At 44.4% G+C, this 23,466-nt stretch overlaps 1 protein-coding gene across 1 annotated transcript in view; it reads right to left on the bottom strand.

The window, feature by feature from the left end:
* Window positions 1-23,466, bottom strand: part of Lrrk1 (leucine rich repeat kinase 1) — a 134,662-nt gene that overhangs the window by 53,995 nt on the left and 57,201 nt on the right. The gene's annotated exons all lie outside the window — the stretch shown is intronic.

The following is a 23,466-nucleotide window of genomic DNA, read 5'->3' as shown; positions in this document are numbered from 1 at the left end:
CACAGATCACAGGATAAACATGGCCCCTGCACAGATACACAGGATAAACATGGCCCCTGCACAGATCACAGGATAAACATGGCCCCTGCACAGATCACAGGATAAACATGGCCCCTGCACAGATACACAGGATAAACATGGCCCCTGCACAGATCACAGGATAAACATGGCCCCTCCACAGATACACAGGAGCCCTACTCCCAGTGGTGTCTTGGGTTTCCCTGGACGATAGATCCAATGAGGATATGGTAGAACATCCCTTTGGCTCTGTTTTGAGGCTTACCCTGTACCCCTGAGTCCCAAGCCTCTGCCACATGCAAACATCAGCCCCTTGCTGTGGCAAGACCAAAACATGTTTCTTATTTGGCTGTTTTTTTAAAAAAGGAAGTCAGAAATCCCAGTGGTTTGCTATTGTTGGGCAGCAAATGGGTCTTGGCTAGATATGTAAGGATAAGGCTTTCCTCCGTCATCAGGTTGTTAAAGAATCTAGGATTCAATTGGGTTTCTGTGGGAGAAAAAAAATCTGTTTTTTGGCTTGTTTGTCCAAGGCAACTGTAAATCAATAACAAAAATTACAGGGCCAGAAATATAAACAAAAGTTAGTGTTTCACAAATGTAAGAACCACAGTAACTGTGGGAAAGGTACCAATAGGGTGGGTTGGCCAATTGGTTGGCCTTTGTAATTGGCAGCAGCTGAGGGGTGACCATAGCTGGCCACTAGGTGGTGCTGTGTACATTGTCTTAGCTCCCTTTAGCCAAATCCTGGAAAGGTGGGGTGCCTGTCCTTCCAACCTTCATCTCCCTCTTCATTCCTTGAGATGAAGAAGAAGGATGAACAGCAGAGAGAGGAGTGTTAGCTTAATTTTGTTAGCTAAGCCACTCAGTTTCTCTGGCTTGCCTTTTTATATTTTCTTCCTAGTGTCTTTTCCCACTTACTTTTAAGTCTGGAAGAATCTAAAATTTGCCAAAGATCTGAACTAGGACCCAAGGGACCTCACAGATGCCAAAGCAGCATCATGCTGGCTGTCTTCCAGTTCTTCCCAAACATAAAACTATACGCTCTTGGGGCTGGGGAGGTGGCTCTGTGGTTCAGAGTTCTTGTTGCTTTTGTGGAACACCTGAGTTTGGTTCCTAGCACACTCACAGCTGCCTGCAACGCCAGCATTGAGGGGATCCAATGCCTCTGGATCTTAGTGCATATATAAATCTATATAGATAAATATATATATATATCCCCACTGTGTGCATGTGAGCATGCGTAAACACACACACTACACACACACACACACACACACACACACACACACACACACACACATTCAAAGCCCCTAAACAAAACTCTTCACTTTCTGCTGAACCATTTGTGAATGGCACAACATAGCATGTGTCCTAGTTCAGGGTTTATTGGGCTTACACTTCCACATCATAGTCCATCATTAGAGGAAGTCAGGACAGGAACTCAAACAGGGCCAGAACCTGGAGGCAGGAGCTGATGCAGAGGCCATGGAGGAGTGCTGCTTACCGGCTTGCTCCCCATGGCTTGCTTGGCCTGCTTTCTTTTGTTGTTGTTTTGTTTTTCAAGACAGGGTTTCTCTGTGTAATAGTCCTAGCTGTTCTGGAACTAGCTAGCTCTTGTAGACCAGGCTGGCCTTGAACTCATGGAGATCTGGCTGCCTCGAACTCCCGAGTACCGGGATTAAAGGTGTACACCACCGCCCAGCCAGCCTGCTTTTTTATAGAACCAGGAACACCAGCCCAGGGATGGCACCACCATGGGCTGGGCCCTCCCCCATCAGTCACTAAAGAAAAAAAAAAAAAGCCTTGCAGCCAGATCTTATGGAGGCATTTTCTCAGCTAAGGCTCTAGCTTGTGTCACGTTGACATGAAACTAGTCAGGACAACAGGACAACATGCCACCCTAAACACTCCAGCACACATCTCAGTAGAGCAGAAATCTTTTCATACAGAACGTTTGTTCTTCAAGCAGCGTAACAGCGGCACAAGGTTATCCAATGCATGCCCCATGTTCAAGTATCCGCCATTGCCCCAGAAATGTGTTTAATACTCTGTCATTGCAATTTTCCAAATCATTCCAACTGTCTTTATAGAATAATCTCCCATACTTGCCTGGCTAGAAGTTGTGTCAGTAAAGTAGATGACAGTTGAGACTCAGGCTAAACATTTGAGCCAAGGTTGGCTACACTGTGGCGCTCTTCCCACCAAATCCCACCAGGGGGCATCAGGTACCAGGTGATTCTACCACTGGGGCCCCATTTGATCTTCAGTCAAGGTAGTGCCTGCCTGATCTACAGCTGGTTAAGGTCCATTTGACCCTTTATGTCTCACAGGCACTATGCAGTGTGTGTGTGTGTGTGTGTGTGTGTGTGTGTGTGTGTGTGTGTGTGTGTGTGTGTGTGTTCTCTGTTCCTACAACTGCTTTGACTTTGAGTGAATTCAACATTGTCAGTCTTGGCCTGAATCAATTAATACAATGGTGGGTGTCACGTGGTGTTTCCACAAACTTCCTTCATCTGTTCACTGTCTGTCACCTTGCCCCTGGGTGCCCACCTCCTGAAAGTGTCCCTTACGACCTTGGGAGAGGGTTGAAGGGGCAGGGAGAGACAGGGAGGGAAGTGGAGAAGAATGTAGAGCTCAATAAAAATCAATTAAAAAAAAAGAAGAAAGAAAATGTCCCTTACATGAACTGGCAGTTCTTTAAAGTGTTTAAATTCATCATCACCACACTTTTTGTTGAATGCCCAAGTGTCCCAGCTAGTCCAGGGGGAAGTCCCCTGTGAGGGTGCCTGTATTCTTTTGACTTTTTCTGGTCACTGGGGTGATGATTCCTGGCAAAACCAGACGTCCCAGTTTCCTCTGATGCTGTCCCAGGCAAGTCCTGGCCTCAGCTCTGATTCTCATTCAAGGAAAATACTATTTAGAAACCAAGATGTGAGCATTAGGTATGCTAATCACTGCTGGAGTAGCGCCGCTTCTCTGCCCATTGGCTGGACACAGACAGCTCTATGCTTACACCAGTCATTCTGATACCCTGAGAGCTGCCCTGCCTTTACCTTGGGTGGGCACTGCTGGCTTTATCTAATATTTAAAAAATCAGTTCAGAATTCTGTTACCTGCCTGAATTCTGTCACCCCTGCAAACCCTAGGGAGTGGTCTCTTTCTTGTGGCTAGAGAAACCATCCTGAGCGAAGGGGATTTCTAAGGAAAAGAACTCAGTGTGGCAGCAAGGTGTAGACCTGGCTCGGCCTGGGCAGACACACTCTGATTACCTCCCAGGACAGCAGGTAGCCTCCTGGTGGAACACAGGAGGGAGGGAGATAACAGGCTGAAAAGAAAAGCGGAGAGGAATTCATAGGCTTGGCTTGCTTTCCACACAACTCACTGTGTGGACCCAGCAATGAATGACTCCTTCTGAGGGTGAGGTTCCAACGACCCGAACACTTTCCACCAATCCCACCTTTCAAAAGTTCTACCATCTCTGGAAACTTCCATGCTAGAGACTAGCTCTCCAGTACAGAAACCCTTGGAGGACAAAGCAATCCACCATAGCACCCCCTTTCTTGATCTCCCAGATCTTTATCTCTAGGTTGGAGCACCTTATTTCTTAATTTCCCAGATATAGCACCCATTTCTTTATCTCTAGGTTGGAGCACCTTATTTCTTTCTCTCTCAGATGGAGCACCCCATTTCTTTATCTCCCATATGGAGCATGTGTTTCCGTTACAGAAGAAGGCCAGCATCTTGCTTGATGCTGTTGTATATAGCAGTTTTCTTGTGTAGTGCTGAGTGTGTCCACTGTTATGTCAGACAATCAGGAAGTTTTAGGTTCATAGGTGAGCATGTGGGCATGTGTGGGTTTGCAAGCCTCTGACTGCCTTAGCTCATGTTTTTTGATCTTCACAGACTCAAGAGTGAATGATGAACCCACTCAACAGAGAAAGGATGGTTGTGTGGAAACCTGAACAGAGATCATTCTATTAGAAGAGAACCACCCCCATGGAGAAGTGCAGTGTGTACCACTGACTTCACTAGACCCAAAGGAGAGGGGAAGCAATTGCTGCTGCTGGTTCTTTGAGCTCTTTCTAGGTCCCACCCGGAGTTTCTTCACAACAGACATCTGATAAACTCCTGCCTAGAGCGAAGCCTTGTGAAAGAAACCTGAAGCTAGGACAACATTGTTGCAGAATCTTACTTTAACTGTGCCAAGGCTTGCTACTTTTTAAAGCTGTATTTGTTTAATTATGTAAAGATGTGTTGCTGTGTCACCTTGCCTGCCTAAGGCACCTGACTGGTCTAATAAAAAGCTGACCGGCTAATAGCTAGGCAGTAGAGGGTTAGGCAGGGCTGGTGGGCAGAAAGAATAAGTAGGAGGAGAAATCTAGGCTCAGGGGAAGAGAAGAGAGAAAGAGGGAGAGAGGGGCCTGGGGTCAGTTAGCCAGGCCAGACATATAGTAGGACATACAGAATAAAAGAAAGGTAAAAGCCTGGAGGCAAAACATAGATGAAGAGAAACAGGTAAATTTAAGATATAAGAGCCAGTGGGACAAGCATAAGACAAGGTTGAGCATTTATACTAATAATAAGTTTCCATATCATGGTTTGGGAGCTGGTTGGCAGCCCAAATGAAAGCCCATTACGTGACATCCTTGGAAGACAGATGGGCTTGTAGGCTGATGCATACTGAGTTAGATGGGCATGTTGTAGACAAACACGGAAGCCTTCCACCTAGTCTTGGGTTACACTGAAACTTTGGATTGACACGTTTTATTATCATTTCTGTTTCCCAGGTACCCAGGATACCTAAGTATTCATATTGCCCGAGAGAGGACAAAGAACACAAAAATGACAACTGTGTCCATGCAGTTGACAGAGTTGAGCAAGCCCACAGTGTTCATTGCTTGTTCGTGTCACTCTGGGCCGAATTACCACAAACCAGGCACTGGGGGAGCACAGCCAGCCATTGCATAACCCTTTCCCGAGTGCAGAACCAAAGGATCAAAAGCAGCTGGCACTGAGCGCCTCAACAGCTCGGTGGTCAAGCCACACGCACCAGGGAACGCAGATGGAAAGTGTCCTGGGGTTTTCTCCAAGCCTTTCAAATCCTGGCCAAATGAAGGGGAGCCCAGAGGAAGCACTGCCTCCCCACAGAGGTACTGCGTGATGGCTTGGGAAGTTGTTTTCCAAGGTGGTGGCAGGGACTCAGGCTGTTAAAGGGTCGGGTGGGAGGTTGGTGAGACGCTCAGTGGGTAAGAGTGCTGGCTGTGCAAATCTGGAAACCTGAGTCTGATTCCTGGAACCCAAGTAAAGATGGAAAGAGAGAACTGCTAAGTCTCTCGGCAGGAAGTCTTCTGGTCACTGGGATGTGCTCTGGAGGAAGATATTGGGATGCAAGCCCTAGTCCCCCCTTTTCAATTCCCAGTCATGCATCAAATGGTTCCTTAGACCGATCCCCTTGAGCTGTTCTCATCATACCACAAGTTTTTTTTTCACACAAACACACTGTACACATGCCTGTAGTGACATTTCATTTGTAGTTTAATAAATAAAGCTTGCCTGAAGATCAGAGAGTAAAGCAGCCCCGGACTTCCTGTGTTCAGCGGAGGTTCTCAGATGACGTCTGAAGATAGCGTCTCCTTAGTTTGGGACTTTGGGGCTTCAGAGGGGCGAGAGGAACCTTGTGTCTGTTTTAGTCTATGCTTTGGTGACTTGCTAGGAAACCTTAGGAAAACAGCAACTGGTAACCAGTCAGGCAAAGCCCAGAAGGGTCTGTGGTTCAGATTCGGAATAGCCTTGAAGCCTAGTGACAAAGGTCTTATCTCCAGCATGCTATTGGGAAGAGGAGGGAAACCAGGAAGTGGGATTTAGTGGGAATCTTCTGGTCACGGGGGCATGCCCTTGAGGAAGATATCTGGACTCAGTCCTGCCTCTCCCGGTCTCTTTCTTTCAATTTCCAGTCAGGAATCAACGGCTCCTCCTGCTGCACACTCTCACTACGGTGCCAAGCCAGGGCAGCGGGGCCAGTTGATCACGGCCTGAAACCTCTAAACCTTGAGCCAGAGCAGACCGTCCTTCCATATCAGCTGATTTCCCTTGGATATCCTGCTACAGTGAAGGGAAGCTAACTAGTGATAGGCAATCAAAACGGAGAATCCAGATCATTCCATAACAGACACCAGTGGTTAAGTTCCATTCCCGTGACACACAGCAGGAAGAGAGAGCCGATTCTTACAAGCTGTCCTTTAACGTCCATGTGTACTGTGATAGCGTGTGAGCGCGTGCACACACACACACTCACACACACACACACACACACACACGCATGCACCCTAACGTGTAATAAAATATTTTAGAAAAGGCCATAAGTGACACCTTTTGTGGGAAGGAAAAGGAAGCAACAGCTTCTGAGAAGCCAAAGAACACCCGGTGAAGGAGGAGATGAGAAAGCAAGTTTACCAGGTAAAGAGAATGATGCAAAGCTGGGTCCCCAGTCTGGGGAGACCCCTTCAGAACCTGTGATGTACAAGGAGAGTCCAGGGTCCCCAGTCTGGGGAGACCCCGTGAGAACCTGTGTTGTACAATGAGAGTCCAAAAAAGAATGCTTGCTTCAGAGAGCAGGGAGAGGAGAGATCGAGAGAGGGGTGGAGGGGTCCCTCCTAATCTCGAAAGGGGCTTCTTGGTTAACTGGACGACCGAATGAGAGAAATAACTAAATCAGTTCCCAGGAGAGCGCATCCGCTACACTACATTGTAGGTGTCAGACTTAATAGTACTCAGCGGCCAGTATCATATAAAGTAGAGGAAACATCACCATAGAAACCAGATAATTGAAAAATGCTACATATAAAAAATAGCATGCAAGCCCACGGTTAATGGTATATTTTAAAATCCTGCTCCAGCTCTCTGTTCTGGTGAGGCACCATGACTGTAAATCTCAGCCTTGGACTCGATGAAGGAATCTGTAGAAACTGGTAGAACATGCCTGCTTGTGTCTGTGAGGGTCCAAGGGAATCAGTTGGTGCAGAGCATCTGCCCTCAGTGTGGGTGTCATCCCATCAGCCAGGCGCTGAGACAGAACTAAACAGCGGAAGTCGCTTTTCTTTGTGGGCTTCGGCCTGACACATTCCCCTTATCCTCACCACCAGCAGAAATCCTACCTTGGGGGCCTCTAGGACTCTACACCAATGGTCCCATGGGTTCTCAGTTTTTCCCTTTAGACTCAGCTATGTTATCAACATTCATGGCCTCCAGCTTGAAGAGAGGACCAGGGGGCTATTCAGTCTCCATGGTTACACGAGCCAAGTCCCCTAGTGAGCCCCCTCTCATCCATCCATCTATCTATCTATCTATCTATCTATCTATCTATCTATCTATCTATCTATCTATCATTTGTCTGCTTGTCTATTTATATATTTATACATGCATGCCTGCATTCATCTATCTATATATCAATTACCTGTCATTTGTCTGTCTACCTATGAATTTATGTATGTATGTATGCATCCATCTGTCTGTCTGTCTTTCTATCTCTCTATCTTCTGCATATCCATCCACCCACCATCTAACATTATTATTTATAGATCACCCATATCCAACTATCCATTCTTTTTCAGCTATAATCCATCCATCCTACTGGCTCTGCTATCTAAGGAGCCCTGAGTAGCACAAGCCCAATGGAGACCTGATGAACGGTCGGATGGCAGCTTTGCTCACCAGCTCCTTGCAGTGCCCACAAAACACTTTCACCTGGCCATTTACAGTAGCCCTGCCAGGCTGGTGCAATCCACACAGAAAGAACTCCAGACCCGGGACTGCAATTTCTATGTCCAGTGTTTGATACCGTTTCCTCTCTACCACACCTGCGTTCTTACAGGGCTATGGAAGAGCTGACAGCCATCCAAAGGCACCAAGGACATCAGAGTGACAGGCGGTGATAAAAGACAAATAATTACAAGCCCAAAATACAAGGATGCTAAATCTTTATGGCCTGACACAGGACATGAGAGATAATGGAGCAAATGAAAGTGCAGGAAAAAATGACCATGAAAAATGAAACACGCGGAGAACCAACAGGGAATTACAAAGCTGTCCGTCGTGTAACAGAGGGAGACCACCGAAGGGCAGAGGCCGGAGGATGAGTTCTGTTCTCACACAGGAACCTTCTCGTCCGTTGGTTAAACTCTGGGGTACAAGGGAAAGAAAAGTTGAAAAGGCAGACTTGTAACACAGCTTGTCTCTTTCCCTACTACATGGCTCACGCCTAGACAAAGGCAAAGAAAAGCAATGACCAGATGACCAGCCAGGAGAAGAGGGTTAAACAGCACCCAACTCTTTGGATACTGCAATATCCCCCTTTAAATAATGTGTGGCAGGGAGAGGAAAAACCCACGCATGACGAAAGTATAGGAATTTAAGACAGTGAAGAGTGGAGAACACACAGAGAAACACCACAACGTTCTGTGCTCACGCAGCACAGGAGACGGAAGAAAGCAGAGAAGCCAAGACAGTCGGGCTCAAAGGGAAAACAAAGACGAAGAAACAAGAGCATGCCCAGGTAAACCAAATTGAGGATCTCTCAAAAGCCAATGAAGCTGATGGCCGTTGACAAGCTTAGAAATAAGCACACTCACTTCTTGATGGGATCTGAGGCTGGCTCCATGAGGGACTCAGGTAAAGCAGACAAACCTGGGCAAAAGCGCATGGCTTGGAAGGCCAGAGGCCCAGGGGCAACTACTATCACTGGTTTGCTAAATGGCCACGTGGAACTGCCTTCTAAACATTTACGGTTACACCTCTAGGTCAATGTTGTTCTCAACCTTAGGCAGTGATGCTTCTGCAGTGAGCAACTGGTCAAAGCTCTGAGAATAAGTGGGTGTCGAGTGCTTAGCCCTAAATGGGAATCTATTCCATTCCTCCTGCAAGTTTAGGGGATTTAGTGATGGGGCAGAAATAAATATAAAGCAGTGGATGGAGAGGAGGGCTGTAAAAGGTTATCTCTTGGGCAGGACATGGCAATTGCATCCTGACCTTTTGATCAGATCCAACCAAAAAGATCAGTGGGTTATCATGTGTGGGGGTTGGGGGAGGGTGTTCAAGGGAAGTGGGAGGTGGGAGGAGTTGGGGTGCATCTTATCAAGATACATCATATACATGCACGGAATTGGTAAAAACAAAAAAAAAAGAGGACATTTTAAAAAAAGAAAATAAATTAATACTTAAAAACCTAAGAATACCCTGTCTCGAAAAACCAAAAAAAAAAAAACAACAACAAAAAAACCTAAGAATAAAAATGACAGTATGTAAATGGGTGTAAAATCATTGTTTTCAACACGGGAGATTTTGTTGTTGGACAGGTATAGTAAGTCACTGACCACACTGAAAACAGGACTCACAAAACTAAAAGCCCCCCAAAGTGACAATGAAAGTAAACATGGGTTGATTAGCCCAAGGGGATTAACTAAGAGAACCATTCCTGAAGGTCCTGATTCAATATAAACTGTTCTCAAGTAAAAGTTTAAAGAACAAACAGTCCCCTTGTTGGGTAAATGGTTCCTTAACACAGCTGCTCACTTCATTTTACGAGTCAAAACTAGCAATTCTGTAAGAGCCATCAAAATTCCAGGCCAATCGCATGTGTGCACACGGATGTAAAAACTGCCATAATATCTTTTAAAAGAGAATACAATTTAACCCAAATCCAACTATGTCAATCCCAAGGCCAATTAAAGTCTCTCTAGAAACCTAGCAGGGTGGTAACCAAGACCTGGACAACCACAGTTCATTTTCTGAAGGAAAGAGATCATGTGTTCCTTCTGCCAGCTGTGTGTGAGACGCTTCCTAGGAAAGTCTGGCTCTGTCTGTATTAGTTCTCTTGTTTTCCACCCTGGTGATAGAACCCAGAGGCCCTTGCATGCCCAACAAACACTTCACACTGAGCCCAAGTTCTTGAAAAGTTAGAGGGTCCCCAATCAATATTGCCCTTTTATAAGCCAGGCAGTGGTGGCTCACACCTTTAAACCCAGCATTCGAGAGGCAGAGGCAGGCAGATCTCTGTGAGTTTGAGGCCAGCCTGGCCTACAGAGTGAGTTCCAGGATAGTCAGGGTTATACAGAGAAACCCCGCCTTGAAAAGCAAAACAAAATAAACAAACAAAAACAAAAAAGCACCTTTTTCCTTATACAATTTTGGTTTTTCTTTTAAAATATAGGAAATTTATAAGAAATCTCCTACTACTTTGCTAACAGTTGAGAAAGAGAAAAAGCGAGAAATGAAAATTCTTACGTAGTTAACAAAGATATTTAACTTATTACTGAGAGCCCATCTCAGGTTCTTTCATTTTAAAGTAAATACAAGATTTCTGCCTCACAATTAGGTGAGAGATTAAAGCCTAATATTTAGCAGAGTACATTTTAACTATGAGATCATTTATATATAGAAGGGATATTATTTAAAATTGAAAAATTTAACAAACTATTTATACAGCCAGTTATCCACCCATTCACCCATTTAGTCATCCATCCATCCATCCATCCATCCATCCATCCATCCATCCATCTGTCTACTCATCCATCCATTCATCTATCCATCCATTCATCCATCCATCCATCCATCCATCCATCCATCCATCCATCCATCTGCCCATCAGTCCTTCCATCCATCAGCCACCCACCTATCCATTTATCCACCATATACTCATTCATGCATGCATCCAATGATCTACCCATCACCCACCCACCTCTCCATCCAACCATCTTCTCATTCATGCATGTATTCAATAATCCATCCATCAGTCACCTACCTATCCATGTATACAACCATCTACTCATGCACACATTCAATGATCCACCCAAACATACATACAACCATCTACCAAGCATTCCAGGATCTACACTGAATGGCTAACATGGAGTGAGCAAAGGTGGCCAGAGACCCTGCTTTCAGGACGCTTCTGGTCAGGCAATGCAGTTGGTGTTAAATAGGAATGTTATCCTAAGAGTCAGCTCTAGATGTTGCTAAGAATTTCGAGCAGACAAAAAGTCCTGAGAGGTAAGAGAGGGTATGTGTTCATAGTGCGCATTGAGGAAGACCTTCCCAAGGATGTTGTGTGGGGCTAAAGTTTGCAGGGTGTCTTGGGGACAAAATGCAGTGTGCTGGGTGTTGAGAAGACAGGGCTATTTTTTCCTGGCTGGGTTATTCACTGGATGGTATGGCATGGTCAACATGGTTTCTTCTTACTATTGGACATTTGGGGTTTACTCTCAATTTTCCTTCTCTTACATAGTGGGGTTTGGCTGTTTGTGGCAATCACTATAGATGTCTTTGAATTATGTCCTAAAGATAGACTTGAGAGATAAAATTACATATTCAGAAGAGATGACTGGGAGAAAAAAAAAGTTTAATAAGTTTTGTCAGGTGATGCCAATTACTTTGGCCCATACGGAGCCAACTGCAATGCCAGGAGCACGACACTGGCGTGCCTGCTGCCCTGGCCCTGCCAAATGTCTTATTTCTGTGTCATTGTGATAGTTTCATAGGTGGGGGACAGTGCTTTAGTTTGGTTTCCATGATCGCTAATGCGCCTGTGTGTGTTTTCCTGGGGTGGTTTGCTATCTGAGTCTCCTCACATGTGAATTCATTGCTTATTTCTTCTGTTTGTATCTAGCGGGACCTGTAACCTGCATCCAGCCTGTAGAGGTGTGGATGCGATCAGGCTGCTGTGGAGTCCCAAGCGCAGCAGAAGACTCACAGACCCTGGCTGAATAAAGTTATACATTAATCCCAGCTGATGAGATTGTATCAATCATATCGAGTATTGATCTATTTTGGGTTTACATTTTTTTTTTGTCAGTTTGCGTTCTATTCCTCTGTTTGGTTGAGCTGGTGTCTCCCTATGTTGCCTAGGCTGTTCTGGAACTCCTGGGCTCAATTCTCCTTCCCCAGCCTCTCAATTAGGTGAAACTTCAGATATGACCTTCACCGGTTTTACTAACCCTTTAAAAAAAGTTTATTTTAAAAATAGCTTAGTATAAATAATTTTACTATTTGAATACATCCATATTATGTCTTTATATTTGGAAGTATGCTTTTATATTTATATTTGGAGCATGCTTTTAACATTTGGAAATGCCAACCATCTGTTTTTTAAAAAATATAATTGATGTGTGCTTTACAATATTTATGAGATAGATAAAAGTTGGATAGTTCCAGTGAGTTTCCCAAGCTCAGTTCTTGCCTGCCTGCAGTCTTGCCTGCAGTGTGATTAATCGAAACCTCTGAGCTATACCCAACAGTCCTAACATTTAGAATGTTTCCTCCTCTCTTATTCTTTGTCTTTGTGTTTTCCAGTTTGACCTGTAAGATCAAGCAATGGTTTTCTGCATGTCCAGGTTATCAATCATTTTCTCTGCTCTTAGCGAAGCGCGAGTAAGTTATATAACTACTACCTTATATCCAAGCTTCCTAAACTGTAACTTGTGACCCCATGTGGGGCCATGAAACTGAACATGGAGGTGGCGGTGTTGGGGAGTCACAAACCTTTGGCAACAGTAGAAGGCTTCTGAAAACGTATTGACTGCGAAACAGCTCCAAACAGAACGTGTCTTAACCCTGAGCTGTTTCTAGCAGAGCAGACAGGGCAAACCTGTGTGGTGTCACCATGTGGTGCTTCTGTGTGGTGTCACCCGTGTGGTGTTACCGTGTGGTGTCACCCGTGTGGTGTTACCGTGTGGTGTTACCATGTGGTATCGTGTGACTTCACTAGAGTCACGGGTGGAAGCACACAGCACAGACACTTGTCATGGAACACTGTCCTGTCCCAGCACAACAACAAAGGCTCCCGAAACACCTCGGTCTGGACGCTGGACTAAGGTTTGAAATGCAAGGCTTTTCACTACATATAAAATTTTACAGAGACACAACAATTTAAGGAAAACAGAAACCTCCAAGAGGTGTCAACTGCCATGTCTCACGTAAGTATAATAAGAATACCCATAGACTGTATTGTGCTAGACTGTGGATTTTAGAAACTGAAGTTTGATTTGTGGATGAGTTTCATTAAAAAAACAACCATTCAGTGAGCTCCAGTTAGGGATTATGACAGAATTTCTAGAGCTTTCTGATATGGCCCTAATCATACTTCTGTTACCTTGTACTACAAATTTATGGGACATGGTCTTTTTGACATAGAAAATCAAAGTATCAGTTGCTTCTGCACCATACTGATGAAGCTCTAAGTCCTGCAGCATCAAATATTCAACTGAGATTTAATCCTTTATGTAAAAATGAACAAGCACACCACCTCATTAGTATGCAAATTTGCTTTAATCTCTAGTGACCTATAAATTATAGGTAACAAAGAATTGTTTTGAAATAGAACTATTTATGATTTATTACAAGTAAATGATTTGTATGCATATCTTATACAGCTATATACCTGTAACAATTTGTTGGGCTAAAAGAGGCTGTGATTAAGAGAACTCTTTAAGAGGCCTTGCTGCATAGGACAGCTCTAGTTGTATTATGTCCCACAGGACAGGATGAACATCTACTGGAAAGTTAGTCTGTGAAGATCAGAGAAAAATAATGCCTGTGTAGAATATAGCAGTCCTGTCTTATCCATAGGGAGATATCCTGAGAGCTCTGGGAATGCTTGAACTGTGGCTAATACCAAGCCCTAAATATACTATGCTCATATATACACATATATATCTCATATATACACATATATGTATGTACATATATTTGTGTATGTGTATATATTTATGCCAGTTATATGAGTTAAATTTGTACATTACACATAGTAAAATAACAACAACAAAACTAACAATAGAATAATAATAAAAAGTTATAATAAAAGTCAAGTAAATTTTATCCTTTTCTAAAAATGTATATCTGAACTGCTAGCATTTCCTCTTGTGTGTCTGGGCCACTATTAGTAAAATAAGGATTAGTTAAGCATAAGCCCTGGAATACTCTGAGAGTCTATCTGGGAGCTGAGGCAGTTGCTAAGTGACTATTAATCAGGTATAAACTCCAGCATGGAGGCACTGGACAAGGGGCTGCGTCACACCGGGAAGGGATGGGTTGGAAGAGTATGAGAGCTCACCATGATACTTGGAATGGCAAACCATTTAAGACTTAAGCATGGTTTTATCTAGGATTTTTCATTTACTATTTTGGACCAAAATTGACTGTGAGTAAATGACACCATGGGAAGTAGAGCCGAAGGTAATGGTTATGACCACTCTAGCAAGACCAGGAAAAGCAAAATCAACAGGAAGATGCCTGAGTTTGCTTTGTGATCCTCTGAGGAGAGCAAATGGCTTCCTCTTTCTCTCACATAAGTAGGGGTGAATAGGCCAGGCTGAGGGAACCTGGGATCTTAACAGCACTGCCTTTACTTCTTTGGGAATGCTAATTTCTGCCTCTGCCACCGGAAACAGAACCTTCAGCTACTCAGGGGTTCAAGGAATTAAAATGGTGGCAATGAGCACATAAATATTCTTGAAGAAAATCCTTTGCACTAGGTAAGTGTGAGACCTTACCTAGGAGGAAAGCGCTCCCCAAAGGTCTTAGTTATACTTGAAAAAAAGAGTTTGTAGTCTATGACCACAAGGTTTAACCAGAATGCAGCCCCTACTCAGTCAGGGCAGTTGGCAGCTCCCTCAGGCCCAGCAGAGGCAGGAGCCTCCCTGGATGCCCCTGGCTCTCCCTGCACAGTGTGCAGATAAAAACGTCCACCCAGGGCACATAGACGAAGACCTGCTTCAGCACTGACAGCCTGCTGCTCAGCTCCAACGCAGAGACCGGCTCGGGGACCGCCAGTGGTTAAATTATGTAAGTCAGGGACAATCTGAAGATGAATAGGAATGGCGAACTCTCGATGGCAAGATCTAATTTATCTTCACTCATCTGAGAGATGTAAAAGAGAAAATGATTTCCACACTGAGCTGTTTCGAAATTAATTTCAGTCCTTGTTTATTTCCAACCCTTACAACTGTCCAGCAAGCCCTTTGCCTGCGGCTGGCGGCTGCACCAGGATGACAGCGAAGGCTCCAGAACCCGGCTAAGCTTTTCCTGGTGTTTCTGAGTTCTCTTTTCTAGGTGTCAAAGCAACAAGCTATTTTTCTGCCGCATTACAGTTTAACACTGCTCAGCTGTCCATCATGAGTGAGGCTCTCAGTAGGCCAGAATCTGGCTGTTTAAGATGGACACCAAGGACCAGGGAAATGGCTTTGCCAGGTCTCACTTGGCTTCACTTCTACTGTTTAAAAAGTGTTTCTGAGCAGATCTGATCACGTGTTGTGGCTTCTGGAACCTTCCTTACCCAAACAGCAACAGAATCCAAGGAGCCTTATGCCGTGGAATCTAATCAAGGTTTGCTCTGCATTTTCCACTCAGCCAGCAGAGGTGCTCTGCCCAGAGACCCAGTGAAGGCTGCGCCCCCTGTGTTAGCTGCAGCTTATAGAGAGGCGGGAAGGACATTAAAACAGTACCAGCTAAAGATAGGCTTGGCAGTGAGTGCTTCCCATCCAGCGCTTAGGAGGGAGGCAGAGGCAGGATGAGCAGGGGTTCAAGGCCATCCTCAACACACAGCAAGTTCGTGGCCAGTCTGGGTTATATGAGCTCCTGCCCAAATATACCAGAAAAAAAATCTTCTAAGGGCACTTGTGCTCTCAGGACACTGAGGTAGAAGAGTTGCCAGTTCAAGGCCAGCTTGGGCTACACAGTGAAACTGTGTTCCCCAACCAAACACCAAACCACATAAACCAGTGGGGGAAGCAGGCTCCACACACAAAACAAGATGGCACACCCTAGAAATGTCCCTGGAGGTAACCTCCATCACCAGTGTTCTTCGGGGTGATGGGCCACTTCACAGAATTTACTGTTGTGAATGTAACCCAGCCAAGGGTGTTTCCAGGCAGTGTATCAAATAGGCAAAGTGCTCTTTTAATGGCCAGCATTTGGAGCTCAGTATTTGGAAGGACACCGACAATAACACCACTAGCTCAGGTCAGTCCCACAGGATACCCAGAAAGGTGCTGAGCTCACCTGGACCTCTTTGGCCATCACCCTTCTCTGCTCTTTGGTGGCATCACTTTGCAGGCCAGTGCACCCACTCCACGACACTTGTCTTTGAGATTCACTTGAATCACAAAAATAATACCTGCTCCGGGGAAGCCCGGGAGCTCAAATGAGTCAGGCTGTGTGTGCTACGATTTCATTTCCTCTTCTGATGTGAGCAGAGAAGCCCAGGAGAGGGAAAAGCAGTGTGGTCTTTTCTTTGTCTTTTCATTGGCAAGATGCACTCCTCACTTCCAAGCCTGTGGCTAGCCTTGGCACGTGAGGTGGGAGACATCTTGCAGAAGGGATCAGAGATCTCTGACTTTCTCTGCTTCAACATTATACCAAGAAAACCAAAGTCACTGGCTGTCAACATCTGGGGGCACACTGGAGCCCACCTGGAAGAGTTTAAAAAACTCCTGAGGCCAGGTCCTGCCCCTGAAGTGTGAGTTGGTCAGTGTGGGGGTACAGTTGGAATGTGGAGAGTTTGCAACCCCTGGACATTTCAGCTCAGGAAAGCAAGACCCACTCGCTATCATGAGACCTGCATGACCTGCTTCAGAAACTGAGTGATCTGGGGAGAGCTACGCCTGAAGGAGATGTGGGTGTTTGGGCAGCGATATTGTCTTAGTTGCTGGGCAGCAAGAGGGCTGATAGCAATGTCTTTGTACTTTAATATTTCCACTTGGAAGACATACAGCACTCCCTGCAATACAGTATCACGTTGTGCAACATGAACTAATAAGATAAGAAAGAGCAGGAAAACAATCAGTTACTACATGAATTCAGGAATAGAGGAGCCCATTTCCTTTTGCAGCATGAAGATAACAGCAACAATTAACCCTTTGAGTGTGTACGGCAGGCCAAGTTCCGTGATAAGCCCATGATTGCCTCTGTGCCGGCACTAACATCTCCCTGTTTTACAGGGGATAATGCAAACAAGGCTTATAGATAGGTAATATGATATGGAAGTTGGGATATCAATCTTCTTTAGGAACAAGGAAACCAGTAAGAATAAGAGAACAGTGAAAATAAAGTAGCAATAAATGTAGTAGAAGAGACGGAAAGAATGCCCCACTAGGGAGGTCCCGTGCAAATGGGAAGTGCCGGGACACACACACACACACACACACACACACACACACACACACACACTCTCTCAGGTGAGCTTAACACTGTATGCTGTTGCCAGAAGACCAGAAAATAAAGTCTCAAGGACTGGAGCTGGAGAGATGGCTCTCACAGAGACCTGAGCTTAGCGGCAAGCGCCCACACTGGATAGCACACAACTACCTGTAACTTTAGCTTCAAGAGAATCCAATGTCTCTGTTCTGTATGGGCAAATACACTTTGTGTGTGTATGTGAATGTACACACATGCACACACACATACATAAGATACACTCACATACACACAGAGATGCATTATATATAGCGAGACACACCCACACATACATAGAGAGAGAGACAGTAGACACAAACACACACAGCCATACACACAGTTAAACATAACTCTAAAAGAAGTCTCAGAAAATCTACTCAAGGTTGATGAAAATGAGAGTATGATGTGTCCATAAGAGAAGGCTTCAGACTCCATTTCTAGGACTGAGATATCCAGAGGACTAAGGAGACTGTCTTAGTCAGGGTCACTATTGCTGTGATAAAACGCCATGAGCAAAACCAAGTTGGGGAGGAAAGGGTTTATTTGGCTAACACTTCCGTATTGTAGTCCATCTTTGGAAGAAGTCAGGGCAGGAACATTGAGGCAGAGCTGATGCGAAGTTCATAGAGGAATGCCGCTTACTCGCTTGCTCACTACGGCTTGCTCAGCTGCTTTCTTATAGAACCCAGGACCACCATCCCTGGGATGGTTCCAACCACAATGTGTGGGACAGTCCCCCATCAATCACTAATTAAGAAAACGTCCTACAGACTTGTCTGCTTACAGCCCAGGCTCAGGGAAGCATTTTTTCAATTGAGGTTCTCTCAGATGCCTACAAGTTGTCTCAAACAATACAAAAAAAAAAAAAAAAACTAGCCAGTATAATAGACACCATGTCAACCTGACACAAACATTTCACTCTTAAACTTTTCTTTATGTTCATCCCAAAAATCACACATTAATAATATCTATTACAATATAAGCATTTCAAATTTTAAAAGTTCTATACTCTTTAAATATAAAAAAAAACCCACTTAATAATTCAGTCTCTTTAAACAAAATCCAAAGTCTCTTTTGAAATCCAAAGTCTACAACATGGTCGTGTCTATCACAATACCCCACTCCTGGTACTAATTTCTGTCATAGTTAGAGTTACTATTACTGTGCTAACACATCATGACCAAAGCAAGTGGAATCCTATAAAAATTAAAAAAAAAAAGCTAAATACTTTCTTATTTCAAGAGGAAAGAACCAGGGCATGGTCATAATCTGAACAAAGTAAAACCAAACTCCAGCCATGCAAATAACTAACTCTGTATGATGTCTGGGATCTACTCACAATCTGCAGGACTCCTCCAAAGGGCCTAGATCACTTCTCTGGCTCTACCCTCTGAGCACACACAGATTATCTCCTAAACTCAGGCTGTCTCCACTCCACCATTGCTGCTGTTCTTGGTAGTTAAGCCATGGTACTGGCACCTCCAAATTGCTAAGATCTCTTGCTGCAACTGGACTGCACTTTCCTCAGTAACCTCTCCTGGGGTCTCTTCAGGGACCCCAGCTCTGTCACACACTGCCAAGCCTCAGCTTCCCCTTCTTGACTTCAAAACAAGTACCACCTTGCTGATTCTTACACATGACCAAGGCTAGCTGGCAGCATGAGGTACAAGCTTGGCTACCTCTGGAACGCAGCTTCTGTGCACTGACTCGGAGGAAACACTTCCAAGATTTCGCCTCAGTGATGCTAGTCTTTTCTTAATCACCACTGATTTTTCAGCTGAACCAACATCAAATGTCCTAGTAAAGCCAAGATTTTACTTCAGTAGTGTTGGTTTCTTGTTTATTACAGATGGTTCTTCAATCCTAGCTAACCAGAATCACGGATTCTTATTTCAAAGTATGCAATGATTCCAATAGAGTCTTTAAGTGACTCTCAGACTTCCCTTCGGAAAGTCACAAGTCGGGCCTCCATCCTCTGCATCTCTCTCAATATTCTTATCATCTAAGCTCTATTAGAATAGCTCATCAAGCTTTGAGGATTCAATGGCTTTTCTTCCCAAAGTTCCAAAGTCCTTCCACAATCCTTCCCAAAACATCATGGTTAGGTCTGTCACAACCATACCCCACTTCTGGTACCAATTTCTGTTCTAGTTAGGGTTACTTTTGCTGTGACAGTATGTCAAAACCAAAGCAAGTTGGGGAGGAGAGAGTTTATTTGGCTTCCACTTTCACATCATAGTTCATTATTGAAAGAAGTCATGGCAGGAACTCAAACGGAGCTGGAACCTGGAGGCAGGAGCTGATGCAGAGGCTATGGATGGGTGTTGCTTACTGGCTTGCTCATCATGACTTGCTTAGCGACTTTCTTATAGAGCCCAGGGCCCATCAATTACTAATTAAGAAAATGCTCTATGGGCTTGTTTGCTTACACACCAAGCTCATGGAGGCAATTGAGGTTCCCTCCGCTCAGGTGACTCTAGCCAGCACATGGCTATCTGACATCAAACTGTATATGTGAGGCAACCTTGTAGAACTCAGCAGCAGTAGGAGACACACATGTACATGCAGTTACTTGCACTTTCATGTTGGCACAGAAGGACATGTCTCTATATTCACATTTCAGATTCTGGTAAAGGACAAATAGTGTATAAGGGGCTTGATCAGCAAGTAATGTGATCAGCAAGGGAAGCAGAAAAATAAAATATTCAACTCAAGACATCTGAAAAAGAATTGCAGGCAGTCCCTCTATGCATGGACTCTGCATGTGGATTCACCTAATTCCAGACCAAAATTAATTTAAAAAAGTCATATGTGTAATGAACAAACTTTATATCTTGTCATTTCTCCCTAAACTTTACATTGTAAGGACCAATGACTCCCCCTTTGCACTGTATTTGGCATTCTAAACCATATAGACATGACTTAACTATACAGGAAGGAGTGTAAAGATGACGCAGAAATACTAGGACATTTCACATGACTGACTTGAGCATCTGTGGATTTTGGGACCATCTCCTGGGGTCCTGAAACTCACCCTCAAGGATACAGAAGGCTGACTGCTCCACAATTAACAGGCAATGTCTATTATAATGCCACTTGCCACGGCTGAGTCTTGCTATTAGAATGTTGCAAATGTTAACCATGTTTTCTTGCCAAGCATGCCTATGAGACAAGCATTTATTGGCCTTTCTCTTTTGGGTACAGAGAAGATGCTGCAAGAAGCTGCAACGGTGAACCCTGGAGCTCAAAATAGTCCCGAGTCTTGTTGAATCCTCATCATCAACCACAGAAAACTTAACAGAGGGATGTGTGAAGACTGGTTTAGGGTTGAATAAAATTTAGTTCCTTGACAGGACACTGAAATGCCATTACTAGGTGTCTTGCTAAAGTTCGAAAGAGAAAACACTGACCTGCGTAACATCATAAAAGGAAAGAAATACATATACAGAAGTGTGCTTCATAGATGAGCACTAAATGACACATCCAAAATCTGAAGGGAATGCACACTGATCTGCCAAAATGTAATCTCCTCAACTGACTATAAAAGGGAACTGACTGAAGGCTTCAAAGGAAGCGAAAATAAAGACTCATGAAACATCTATAGAGAAACAATGAAAATCTCCTAAAACCTCCATAAGAAGCAAGAATGGCTACATGAAAACCTCAACAAAACAACAGGAACAAAACTGAGGAGCAATTTGTCTACAATCAAAGACGTAAAAATTGTAAATAGAATGTCAGTGGTTCGAATCCAGCCATAGAAAACAAAACAAACCAGTTAGTATTTCCTGCAAGAATTCATGGTTGGGTCAGCAATAACCACCATCACTTATTCAATCAATGAATTAATGTAGAAATGTCGTAGCTTCAAATGTGATTTGGCCTAACTCAACAGCCTTTTTAACTCAACACTAAGCAAAAACCAAACCAACCTAAATATAACAAGGGCCTGCTGTCAAGAAGCCCAAAGCCAGGGATCATAATTCACTGCCACTAAGACCTTACAGCCAAAGACACGGGAGAGGTACCTGCTTGCAATATGACTGTCCAGCTTTTATTGTTCCTAGTGATGTACAGACATGGATTAAACATGTTACACACACACTGGAAAGGGAGATTGGTCTTCTTTTGATGATAAATCACTCAGTCTGAAGGAACTCAGACTTATAATTAGTAAGGGAAGCTGGTACTCTTCCCCTCCCAGAGTCATCAGGCTGGAAAAGGAGATGGCAACCACACAGATGCACATCCCTTTCAAACAGCGCTGAAGCAATAAAAAGATCACAAAATTAAGAGCAATTCAAGACCATTAGGGAGAAGCTAGAAAATGTACATACAGATACATAAATAGGGTGATCCGAGCACCCCAAGTAGAAGTCTCAGGAAACCCATCCCAGACTGATGTGAAGGGGATGCAGTCAATGCGGCCACTGAAGGACGCAACAGGCTCCGTTGCTAGGACAGATGCGTGAACACAACTAAAGCGTTTATTTGATACGATGGAAATGGTGCCTGTGGGAACTGTGCAGGGTAGAATGTGTACAGTTAACTTCAGAAAAAAATGAAAGAACGGGAAGCTTGTATTGTTAGACTGTTAGTATTAAACAACGCACCTGTATTCAAACAGCAAGGCTGTACCAGAAAGGGCTGGTCCCTGTGTACCAGTCAGTCCTCAGAAGCCCCAAACACATGCCAATGTCCATATGGAAATGCCAACTGTAACCTTTGAACCCAGAGAAAAGAAGCTCCATTTTCACTAGTGTGGTGTAGTTTATATTTGAGCCGGGGTCTTGCTGCATAGCCCAGACTAGCCGCAAACTGAAGATGTTCCCACTCAAGTGGGGATTGCAGACACGCTCACCACCACACTCAACAGCCCTTCTCCTGGAATCCGTGCTGGATTAACTGGCTGTCCAGCCAGAGATATGAGAGCTAGCCCCCTCCCCTCACATAACACACAGAGATGAATAGCAGAAAGACCAAACCTTAAAACGTAAAAACTAAATGGATAAAAATACGGTAGGAGTCTCTAGCAGAATATTTACATAAAACCTGACTGGAAATCCCCCCTTTACACACCCCAGACCCCAGAGAACCAGTAAAGGAGGACACAAACTTATGTGGCTGTTTGTTCTCACATCTGTGTCGGCGCAAGCAAAACAGGCAAAAAGCAAACAAAGGATTGGGGAAAAGACTGGCGACACACAGGACCCACAAAGGCTTCAGATCTCTAACATGTGATTTCCAGTGAGAAAATGAAAAGCTAATGCTTCAGGAAAACAATCAATAGGCATCCGCAGGCAGCTCACATTACAAGGATATAAATAGTTTATGAGCACATGAGAAAATTTAATAGTATCATTAATAAAACATGGAAATGAAAACATTTGATAGCTGTGTTCCCCGGATAGGAAAATGAGAAGGTTCAGGGTGGGGCATCTAGAGCTGGCCGAGGTGTGGGACAGAGAAGCTCAGACGCTGTGGGCGGCTGGCTCCAAAGCAGCTCACTTCAGGAGCTCAAGCCTATGTCAGCAGACATACCTCAGCAAATGGGGCTGCGTAAGAAGAGGCAGAGCCCAGAACCCGCAGAGAACCCACGCGCATGTCCTCAAGAGAAGGACCGAAACCACCTTGCCTTCAAGTACACTAAAGACTGAGTTGAGGAGATGCTGACTGGTGTTTTAAAAAGCCAACTTGCCGCTAATGTAAATGGTGTCATTTTTTTTTCTTGTTTGTTTGCTTGCTGTTAGTCAGGATCCCATGGACCCCAGGCTGACCTTGGGCTCTCTACTTAGTGAAAGGTGACTTTGGACTCCTGATCTTCCTGTCCCTTGACTCCCCAGTCATTGGGATCACATGCCTGTGCCATCAAGTCCAGCTCCCTTCACCACCTTACCAGCTGCCTGCACCACCATGCCCAGTTCCCTGTGCCACTACGACCAGTTGCCTGTATCACCATGCCCAGCTCCTGGTCTTGGCTCACAAAGCTCTCACAGATTTCCTTATGGAAGTTCATAAAGGGATCCTTCCTAGGTTGGCAGATCACTTAATACAAGAGGAGCAGCCGAATCCATTTCACTGCATCACCCTAGAGTTTTCGTTGTTTATGAGCACATCCTACTTGCATAGTTTAAAACCTTACTAAGTTTAAGGGAAAATTAAAAAAAAAATATGACCTCCTTAGTCCGTTTAGAAACATGGCAAAAAAGCCCTGTCCAAAAGCTGTGT

This window comes from Microtus ochrogaster, chromosome 22 (assembly GCF_000317375.1).
Source record: "Microtus ochrogaster isolate Prairie Vole_2 chromosome 22, MicOch1.0, whole genome shotgun sequence".
Taxonomy (NCBI): Eukaryota; Metazoa; Chordata; class Mammalia; order Rodentia; family Cricetidae; genus Microtus; species Microtus ochrogaster.
This window is presented reverse-complemented; position numbering and strand designations above follow the sequence as displayed.